A 12,076-nucleotide genomic window follows, 5' to 3' on the forward strand; every position below is an offset into this window, starting at 1 on the left:
ATATCAGGTGCCCACTGAGCCGCTCTATCACTCCCCCTCCTCAGCTGGACAGGAGAGAGAAAATATAATTAAATGTTTGTGGGTTGAGATAAGGACAGGGAGATCACTCACCGGTTATTGTCATAGCCAAAACAGACTTGACTTGGGGAAATTAGCTTAATTTTTTACCATGCAAATCAGAGTAGGATTAAAAACTAATAAAAACTAAATCTTAAAACACCTTTCCCCTACTCTTCCCTTCTTCTCGGGCTTAACTTTATTCCCATGTTCTCTACATCCTCCCCTTCCGAGCAACACAGGGGAAAAGGTAATGAGGGTTGCAGTCAGTTTGTAGTATGTTGTCTCTGCTGCTCCTTCCTCCTTAGGGGAATGACTCCTCACACTCTTCCCTTGCTCCAGCGTGTGGTCCCTCCCACAGGAGTCAGTCCTCTATGAACTTCTCCAGCATGGGTCCTTTTCATGGGGTGCAGTCCTTCAGGAACAGACTGCTCCAGCATGGGTCCCCCATGGGTCACAAGTCCTGCCAGCCAACCTGCTGCAGCATAGGTTTCTCTCTCCATGAGGACACAGGTCCTGCCAGGGGCCTGCTCCAGCATGGGCTTCCCACAGGGTAACAGCCTCCTTCAGGTATCCACCTGCTCCAGCATGGGGTCCTCCACGGGGTGCAGGCAGTTATCTGCTCCACTGTTAACCTCCATGGGCTGCAGGGGGATGGCCTACCTCACCATGGTCTTCACCACAGGCTGCAGGAAAATTTCTGCTCCAGGACCTGGAGCACCTCCTCCCCTCCTTCCTTATTGACCTCAGTGTCTGCAGAGTTGTTTCTCTCACATATTCTCACTTCTATATCCCAGCTGCAATTGCACAGGAATTTTTTTTGTCTCCCCTCTTCAAGATGTTATCACAGAGGGGCTACCACTGTTCCTGATTGGCTCAGCTTTGGCCAGCAGTGGGTCCATCTTAGAGCCAGCTGGCATTGGCTCTATCAGACATGGAGGAAACTTCTGGTATCTTCTCACAGAACCCACCCCTGGTATCTTCTCACAGCCTTCCCACTACCAAAACCTTGCCACGCAAACCCAGTACAGGGCTACAGCAACAATAAATAGAAATGACAGGGTACTCTAGAAGGTAACATATTCTTTTCAATATTAGACAGCTATGCTTGTTAGGTTGAATGGCCATCCGGAGAAAGCTGTTTTTTCCTTTCAAAATAAAAAGGTTCTGTATAATTAACCTAAAAAAAGATTAATTTTTTTGATGCCTAAACTTAAGTGAGATGAAAGTCAATGTTAATGCATAAACCGTTATGTAACCCACAATTACTGGAAAATAAGGTTTAGAAATCAGATTTGGCACTCTGCATGAAATTTCTTACCCAGAGAAAAAGAAGGGGAATCTCTTTGCTTTACTAGCAAATCGATTTTTTTTTTTTTAACAGTATAAAAGACCTGTCTGTATGACTTGAAAAGCTGTTTCTTATTTTCTCTGAAAGCAAAGTGTCTAAGTAGAATTCAGAACTATATCAGCAATGGTAGATCCTTCATCCAAATAGTACATAGTGTAAGTGGCTATTTGAACATTTCCAGTTTAGCATTTTGTCCTTCACAAACATATTTGATACATACAGAGGGCCTGTTGGCTTATTGTTTTCTATCACATCTGGTTGGATGGCATCATGCCCATTCACTAGCTCATCAAACTCTTGCCCAAGGGTAAAGCTGCCAACCAAGCAAGCACTAGTTAACTAAAGGCCAACCAAGAAGATAGAGTAGACTAAAATAACAGACTGGAAGATAAGGAAAATAGGAAGCTCAATAGATATTTCAAATATAGTCTAGCTTTTGGTAATATTAAACATGAAACCTGGACGAGTGGGAGAGATTTGTTTTTCCAAGATAACTGTACACCAGGGTTGCTGAAATACTATCTGAGATAACAAGCAACATGTTTTGTTAAAGGCATCATAGTAGGGGCAAATATGTGTGCAAATAAGTACAGAAATAAATATTACCTTTGTTAACAATTTATTTTGAAAACAGAATAATGGTGATACTAATAAGATCAATAAGCAAGCAGATGGTGATGCATGTATCTATAGTACTTCACTCAGCCAGCATTTGAAGCAATTTAATTAGTTCAGCTGTCCAACCCTCTTTCTCCCCTATGTCATTCTTCATGTATTATGTCAATAGACAAGGAAATATTAAAATTATTATCCTTACAGTACAGATGGAAAAAGTGGGACAAAATGATATAGAGGTCATAAAACAAGGCAGTAGAAATGCCTTGAATAAAATACCATTTTGTTTCCAGACATGGAATATAATTTCAGAGAAGAAAATTGAAATTGACAGACTGCTTAAAGCTACAGTATATAAAGAAGTACAGATTGATCTGGATAGCTAGAGATTTAACAAAAACAGAATGAAATTATGTTTGTAATCATAATAATGTGTTTGTTTTGTTAGATTAATAAACAGCACAGGTATTTAACAAGATCCTCTAAGATACTGTTCTTGAAAGTACTTAGAACAGTTGCTAATAAAAATCACAGTTAGTGCTGTCTGAGAAAAAGTCCTGGTTAAAAAAAAAAAAAAAAGGGTTGCCCTGGGTAGGGGGAAAAAAAAAAAAAAAAAAAAAAGTATCATCCTGGATATAAGAAAGGGGGTTTCCATTCTAGATTTCTCAATTTCTTTCATTGTACAACTTCTACTTACAGTGTTAACATGCAAACAAACAGAAAGAATGTGTGTGCAATACTGGTTCTCTCATAAGCATTTCAGAACTTGCTGTGAATGGACTTTTTGTATTAAAAAAGTAAAGAAGAGAAGAGAGAAACTATGCATAATTTCTGAATTAAACATGCATATGCTAATTTATAAATCCTAGTCCAATAAATATTAATTATTAAACTATGAGTTAATGAAGACAATATTTCATTCCTTCTTTTAAACATTTCCACTATTTTGATTTGTTTTATTTTGCCCTAGAATGTTTTATATGTTTTATATGTTTTATGGTAAAATCACCTGTCTTCCTCAGCATGAGGATGTGTCCACGGTATTCTGTACAAAGGTAGTTTGCATGGAGTCTCTGCCAGTGTGTATAGTAATTTCACATCTAATCCAGTATGTGGCAGTCCAAAGGCTGGCTGGTAACCACAGCAGTTAATTGTCATGCTTGCTTCAGTGATTTTCTTCATGAAAATATTTGCAAGTTTATTTTGCAAGTAAATCTGCAACTTACAGTCTTTTTTTTTTTTTTTCTAAATTAACGCCCAAGACACAATCAATTGTCTATAATGAACTAAAGTAAAATTGCAATTATGAATATATGTTTAAACTTTATGTACCACTGCTTTGTAAAGTATAATGAAATAAATAGCTTGTGTTGCAACAGAAGATTAATCCCAGAGAATAATTATAAATTTCTGCTAAAAACTTTCAATTCAAAGTTTTGTCTACCTAAGTAATATCAGAGAAGGTCTATTAACCCTAGTAACATATAGAATATCAGACTAAAATAAGAAGATATTAATTGGAAAGGAAAAATGTACATATACTGTTACTGGCTTAATTTAATCTAAATTTAGGCTAAACACTGAATAATCTAGTTAAGACTCTAGTCACTATCAGGAAGTCAGTGTTAATATGTGAGCATCTCAAGAAGATGATCATCGCGCCTAGAACTGAAATTGCTTTGAGAGCTAACTTTGTCTCTCCATAGAGGGACCTTGCAAACAGGAAACCAAGTGAGATGTCTTGATGAAGTGCTTATCACAGCATCACAGAATGGTAGGGGTTGGAAGGGACCTCTGGAGATCATCTAGTCCAACCTCCCTGCTAAAGCAGGTTCACATACAGCAGGTTGCAAAGGATCGTGTACAGGCGGGGTTTGAATATCTCCAGGGAAGGAAACTCCACAACCTCCCTGGGCAGCCTGTTCTAGTGCTTTGTCACCCTCAACATAAAGTAATTTCTCCTCATGCTGAGACGGAACTTCCTGTGCTCCAGTTTGTGCCCGTTGTCCTTTGTCCTGTCACTGGGCACCACTGAAAAGAGACTGCCCCCATCCTCTTGACACCCACCCTTTAGATATTTATAAGCATTGATAAGATCTCCTCTCAGTCCTCTCTTCTCCAGACTAAAGAGCCCCAGCTCTCTTAGCCTTTCCTTGTAGGAGAGATGCTCCAGTCCCTTAATCATCTTTGTAGCCCTCCGCTGGAGTCTGTCCAGTAGTTCCCTGTCCCTCTTGAACTGGGGGGCCCAGAACGAGACACAGTACTCCAGATGTGGCCTCAGTAGGGCAGAGTAGAGGAGGAGAAGAACTTCTCTCCAGCTGCTGGCCACACTCTTCTTAATGCACCCCACAAAGGATACCATTGGCCATCTTGGCCACAAGGGTACACTTCTGGCTCATGGTTAACTTGCTGTCAACCAGAACTCCCAGGTGCTTCTCCACAGAGCTGCTCTCCAGTAGGTCAACCCCCAGCCCATACTGGTGCATGGGGTTATTCCCCCGCAAGTGCAGGACCCTACACTTGCCCTTATTGAACCTCATTAGGTTCCTCTCTGCCCAGCTCTCCAGCCTGTCCAGGTTTCACTGAATGGCAGCACAGCCTTCTGGCGTGTCAGCCACTCCTCCCAGTTTAGTATCATCAGCAAACTTGCTGAGGATATACTCTGTCCCTTCATCCAGGTCATTGATGAACATGTTGAATAGGACCAGACCCAGTACTGACCCCTGGGAAACACCGCTAGTCACAGGCCTCCAACTAGACTCAGCACCGCTGATCACAACTCTCTGGGCTCTGTCCTTCAGCCAGTTGTCAATCCCCCTCACTGTCCACTCATCTATCTCACACATTCTAAGCTTACCTATGAGGATGTGATGGGAGACAGTGTTAAAAGCCTTGCTAAAGTCAAGGTAGACAATATCCACTGCTTTCACCTCATCCACCCAGCCAGTCATGCCATCAGATTGTTCAAGCATGATTTCCCCTTGGCGAATCCATGTTGACTACTCTTAATAATCTTTTCCTCCACATGCTTGGAGATAACAACCAGAATGAGCTGTTCCATCACCTTTCCAGGAATGGAGGTGAGCCTAACTGGTCTGTAGTTTCCTGGATCCTCCTTCTTGCCCTTTTTGAAGATAGATGGATAGCTCACAAAATGAATGTGAGCCTTGCTCCATGCTTCAAGGGCCATAAGACAACAATGAAACCCAGTACAGGCAATGGGTATTCAACAAAATTAAACTTAATTTTAAACAAAATTAAAATTAAAGCAAGGGGCCCACATTTTCCCTGGTCTTCCTTTTGCTACTGGTAGTCAACAAAATTAAACTTAGCAGCAGCATTTAGTTTGATTCATGCACCTAACTAGCATCTCTATGTGAGTTACGTGGCTTCATAATCAATATAGTCAATATATCATTATTAAGATAATCAGTCCTGTCAACAGTCTCAAGAGTGATCCATTTAATCATAATGTAAGTGCCCATATAGGTCAGTTGGATAGCTCTCTAGGATGTTAACTAGTGTCACTGCATGAATCTCCATTAAGTATAAAGGGAATTTAAATACACCTGGCTCACATACAGACATCTTTATTAAAGACACCTAAAGTTTGGGTGGACTGAATTTGTTAACTTTGTGAAATTGATAGACTTGACTAATCTTACTGTAAGAAACACTGAAATAGCATATTTTCAATATCTAAAATATAATGGGTCAGATTTAACTATACTGAGAAGCTATGCTAAGCATTATCATACTAGACAAGATCTAGATCCAAAACCAGAGTTAAGTTCTTGTTTCTTCTGTAAATCCCAGAAAAAAAACCAGATGACCTGTCCTTTAGCAGCCCTGTACATTGCTTCAGCTCAATTAAAACCTTCCTTACTAGACTGTTAGGGGTTTTGTTTGTTTGTTTTGGTTGATTGGTTTGGGGTTTTTGTTTTGTTTAATTTGTTTTTTTTTTTTTTACTCATACTCCAGTCTGTGTTCCTGAATTATCCAGGAGAATGGCAAGATAAAGGAATGTCAACCCAAATTTTGCTATTATCCACATTTAGACAAAGAGCCACTGTCCTGTCCTGTTGCAGAAAGCACCAGATTTAGGATTTTAGGATATTGCTTGGAAATCCCCTTACTTTACCCACCTTGATTTAAATATCAAGAATTCTAATTAGTGGATATTAGTAGGAAAGACTAATGATTATATTAGGAAAATAAGTCTCAAATAGAATGAATGATCAAATATAAAATAAAATCTGTATTGCCAATGGTTCTAGCATACTGTAAAATTCCAGACCTAAGGTATTCATTAACCAATAATCTGTTAGTGGCCAGAAACAAGGACAGTACGTTGTAGTCCAAGATGTCTGCAAGACAGGATTTATTATGGTACTCATTGTGTATAATCTTTGAATCATGACCAAAGTAGTTACGAGCCAAGAGCCTACAAGCCAAGGACAGGTTCCGTGACCATACATGGTCAATTGGGGGAGTAGTTGAGACCGCCGACTCACGGTCCACCTACCCAAATTATACCACCTACTCAAAAGAGAACAATAGAAGACTAGGACAGAAGATGTGTGCTAATTTGCATCAGAAGTGAGAAAAGAAGAATCAATCATCGAGAGGATGAAGTTGAATATGCATTGTATAGGCTGAATATGTAGGAATTCACTGTATAAATATCTGTTGATTGCAATGTGCAGGCGGACATCTTTGGGAAGGATCCCATGTCCCTGGTCCGCAGGGTGCGCATCATTAATAAAAGACGTCTCTACTTTTCTAACTTTGTGTAGATAAGTTTTTCTTACTGCTGCAGATTTGCGACAGTCCCACTCAGTGGGCTAGGGGAAGGTCATGTTTTTAAATACTCTGTGCGGTAATCCAAATAACAATTATTATTCCAGAGGGTCATTTAAATCACAAATTTACTTGCAATGAGATGGAATTGTAAGCAACAAAAAACTTCCCAAAGAGTTCTCCTGAACAAACAACATCTCGGCAAAAGAGTTTGCTCAAAATGATTCTTACATATACATATATATATATATATAGTACCCGAAAGTAAAAGGGGGAGAGAGAGAGATTGATCATCAGCCCTGGTTCCAGTGTTGGTCCACCCAACGTAGTGTGGGTGTGTGAGTGTAGGTGTGTGCCTCTGGTTCCTAGGAGCACTCTTCTGTGTGTTCTTCCTTTTTTTTTTTTTTTGATGTATTTCTTCATACATTTATTCTTCATGTATTTCTTCTTATGTTCTGTGTCACTTGAGATACAACCTGATAGGACCCACCACACTACTTAGTTTCAAGTTTGCCTGCTCCCCAGGTGATGTGTAGCACGATTTGGATGGAGGGATGAGTGCTGAAATTTCTTAACATTTGCAAAGGTCGTTCATCAGATAAGATACGCACCACCCCACCCCCCACCCCCCACCCCCCCCCCAAACAAACAAGTTGGGCCAGAGCAGAGCAGAGCTGCCCCATCTCCACAGGGCTGCCTCCCTCCCTCCTCCAGCTGCATCCTTCACACAAGAGATAAGCAAGGTTAGCCTTATCAGTTGGTTGAGCACAAGGCCTGCATTATCCAGATTCCACATCAACCACCCCATGACTACAGTTTTTGTTTTCAGGGTGCTTTTCGAGTGTTTGAGACATCTTAAAGGGAAGGCTCCAGAGGGCCTTTGCCCCTCCCTCTCCCTTAACTTCTTCCCTCAGGCCACTTTTGTTTCAGGGAGTTAGAAGTTGGCTCCTACAGCCACTCAATAAAATTTGTCAGAAAAAGCTGTTATGGTCAAATTACAGCTAACTCCATCATACTGTCTTCAGAAACATCATACTTAGGTCACATCTTTTACAAAGCACCCAACTTGTCGTAACATATACTTACAAAACAGGAAACCTAAAGGGTTCAAACTATAGCTTATGCTTTTCAGGATACTGCTTCAGCCCCTCATACAGTAACATTCTGTATGATTCTCTCTCTGGTCTTAAATTTGACTAATATTAAATTAAAAATACAAGATGTATAGAACTGGAAGGCAAGCAGTCAAAAAGAAGCTGATTCAGCGATCTACACACCTCAGGTTGGGAGATCTGTAGCTCCATATTCCTTTATTTATCTACATGAAAATATAGTACACATAATCTCGCTCAAGGAGTCTTCTTACGGAGTAAGCAGAACAATGGAAACAGGGTAACCTTAAAAAGACATGCATGATTTTTCAGAAACCAAGCTGGTCTTAAATTCATAGGTCCCACTTTTGCAGACAGTCATGACCTTAAGTGAGGTTATTACTATGGAAATAATATAGGACCATAGGATGTAGCATCAAGTTACTAGAATATGTCTGTATTCTGGAGTTTCATTTGTTTTTTCTGTCACCTAAATTATGCCACACATAATCTGTTTATAGTCTTTACCTTCAGGCTCATGTTAACATGCTGCCGTTTCCTCTTCAAAATAGCATTGTGTGTAACATTAGGTGTTTCAAAAGAAAAAGTAAAAATCTATAATTACAGCTGGGGAATGTTAATACTAGTAATGCATGATTCAGTATTACAAGAAGAAAAAGTCTTTTGAGATCACAAAAATCTTACAGTTTTCAAGCTGCTATAAATGGTGGGGATTGTGGTGACATATTTTAACTCCTTTAAAATCTCATATGAGTCTCACAGCTCCATTGCTGAAGCATACTTACATGCTGTAAAACACAGTATACAATGGAAGAAAAAAAAATCAAATAATGTACACAGGTACATACATACTTGTGGATAATAATTTTGATCACAATAACCTTGCTTATCTGAATAGTGTTTGCTTGTGTGGAGTTTTACAAATTTCAGTAATATTATTTCCATGAACAAAAGTTGTACTGGGGACATAATACAACGTTCAACCAACATTTTCTGTAAAGAACTGCAAATTCCTTTAAGAAAGGAAAAAAACCCTGTAAACCGTCAAGACTATTCAGGCTATTCTTTTTAGCAACACACTCTCTACAGGACATTAGAATTCCTGATTCTTGCAGGTTTTAAATTTTGATACTAAATTAAATCTCAATAAAAAAATAAAATTAGTCTGCACCAGATTCTGTTAATCTGTGCAGGAAAGGAGGGAAATTTGACTTAATGAGTTCCTCCGAGGGCAAGAACGAAGCAATAGTTATGGAATTTAAGTTATGGGACTGGAACCTAGATTTGTCCTATGGTTATAATGGTGGTGTGGTTGGATATCAGGACTGGGCCTGTGTACACTTCCAGTGCTCTTAATTCCCTGAGTAGTCCAGGATCTCCTCAGCTAGCATAGGTAAGATAATGGACTTGTTTGATACAGTGAACATATGTGAAACAAGGTCATTGCCTGAGCTCCAGACCTCCACAATAAAAGTTTTAACTCATTGGTGTAGGAACTCTTCCAATATGATTTTTAGGCTGTCCTTCAGGTTGCCTCAGTTAACTCCTGCTGTACCTAGACCAATTGGAATGTTTCAGTAGGATGAGCAAAAATGCCCTGGATAAAATCCCCCTGAGCCTTCTCTTCTCCAGGCTAAACTGATGAAGTGAAGTTTTCTACTTCTGTATGAATTTTGTTTTTACTAACATTTGAATTAGGGTTTGTGAAACTATGTGAAACTGAGTCATGAAAATCTGCATAGCTTATTTGCTGATGAAAGAGGAATGTACAAAACTGCAGGAATGCAGGAACAGCAGGAGCTCCCACAAAGCTATCTATACATACCAGTAATTAATGAGATGTTAAGGAGACATGAGGAGACATCAAGGAGAGGCCTAGCAAACGTCTACAAGACTGATTGTTACAAGAGGTTGCATCAGAAAAGGGGAGCTGGCTTGTGCTGAAGAAGGAGGATTCAACTAGAGGATAGTGTGAGGAAGACTACGGATAACCACTAGAGACCCTCGAAAGACCACTAACCCATTTAGTTCTGCTTGATAGAGCATGCACAAGTGGGAAGGAACCTATGTAAAACGTTTCTGGGAAAGCATTTAGAATAACACTGCCTTTTTGGGGAAAGATAACAAATGTATAATGAGAAAGGTCTATAAAGGCTGTAACCATGTGTCTAAAAAGCATGCTCACCTTTGCAAAATGATTCGCGTGTGCACCCAGCGCTGCAATAAAAGAATACCTTGCTTTCTAATATCTAAAAATAGGTCTTAAAGAGTTATTGATCCGATATTTCGGTAACAAAACAGTCTCAGATGTCTCAGCCTTTCCTCATATGGGAGATGCTCTAGTCCCTTCATCATCTTTGTGAACCTTCACTGGTCTCTCTAGAGCATGCTCATGTCTGTCTTGTATGGGGAGAACAGAACTGGACACAGCACTCCAGGTTGTGGTCTTATCAGTGCTGAGTGGAGGAGAAGGATCATCTCCCTCAAACTGCTGGCAATACTTCTCCTAATGCAGCCCAGGATACCATTAGCCTTCTTTGCAGCAAGGGCACATTGGTGGCTTAAGTTCAACTTGATGTTCACCAGGACCCCCAGGTACTTTCCTCAAAAGTTTATTTCCAGACGGGTGATTTTCTAGATGCATGTATTATTGGTGCATCGTGTTGTTCCTCCCCAGATGCATGACTTTGCACATCTCCTTGTTAAATTTAATGAGGTTCCTGTTAGCCCATTTCTCCAGCCTGCATTAAACATTAAGAAATTTTTTTCCATTTAAGAGACATCTAAAAATTTTTAGATTTGGTTCAAGTAGCTGAGAATCAGTTCAAAATCTCAACACTATCACTGAACTATTTAGCCCATCCATAATGAGAAATGCTTGCAATCTGCAAGGTAAACTTGCATAACAAAATATTTCAATTACTTCTCTTTAATCCATGTTTATTATTCTTTATTTTTTGCTGACATTATTTTTAAACTCCTGTCCTCATTTTAGTTTGTGACCCTTTATATATTCAATACCTGGATACAAATTTATCTTCCCCTTGCTGAAGCATACTTAGAAGAACATATCATACTACAAAAGGCACAATCTCTTTGTCTTCCTTTGAGTTTTGTACAGATTTGTGTTTCAGTACTGTGTCTACAATTATTATATAGAATTTTATGTGAAGTTGAGCTTAAGAAAAATCTGTGTAAATAAGCTATAGGTTTTTTTTCAATATATAGAAAATCAGAAATAAGTTTTTTGTATTTTTAAGTCATCGAAAATACAACTTTAATTTTTTCTAATTCTTTTACTCTTCTGTGAGGCACCAAATATGAAGCATTTGTGGTAAATTTAAAAATATAAATGACATAATTGAACAGACATTTAGGATGAAACAGAGAGTAGACTAGTTAGGCATTGCTGAATCTGGTAGGTGGATAGAAGCAAGGCTTTTTCAGCTCCCGGTTCCCAAGTCCCACTAGTAGAGAGGCTAAGCATGTGTTCTTGGTAGGCACATAGAAACACGTCTATACAATACACATCTACTTATAAATGCAGCCAGACACATAGATTAACACAGTCAGCAAACACAGCACTCATGCAAGCACAAACAGCACCAAAAGCCTTCTTCCATTCTCCTCTATGGCAGTTCAGGATGGAGGTCTGTTAGTGGATCCCTTTGGTAGCTGGACCCATTCCAGGCCCCCCTTTTCTTCCTCTTCTTTCTTTTCCTCTTTTAATACAGACAATTAAACATTTAATGGTTTTAACATTGGTTTTACCCACTCTGCCTGCCTACACTGCTTATTGCCAGCTAAAAAAACCCTTCTAATCTCTTCCTCCTCTGAAATGTCTTTGAGACTCGAGGTTTCAATTTAACATTGAAACAAATTGTTTAATGGATATTAGTTTTACTGAAACATAACATGGAAGCTATTTCGAAACATGCTTGCAGGGTGTTTTTCTGCCTAGTATCAACAATTTGCTAGCTATATCCAAGAACAGGAAAACAGGAATTAGAAAATATTAAAAGCACATTTTACGAAGACTCCCTTGGATATTATTTTATTTGGGGATACAACAAAGTGCAGAAATAAGTGATAACGTGATATCTAACTGCATTAAAGATTAAAGACTAAGAAGTAATCCCTC

The sequence above is a fragment of the Leptosomus discolor genome, chromosome 1, assembly GCF_034619465.1.
Source record: "Leptosomus discolor isolate bLepDis1 chromosome 1, bLepDis1.hap2, whole genome shotgun sequence".
NCBI classification, from domain to species: Eukaryota; Metazoa; Chordata; class Aves; order Leptosomiformes; family Leptosomidae; genus Leptosomus; species Leptosomus discolor.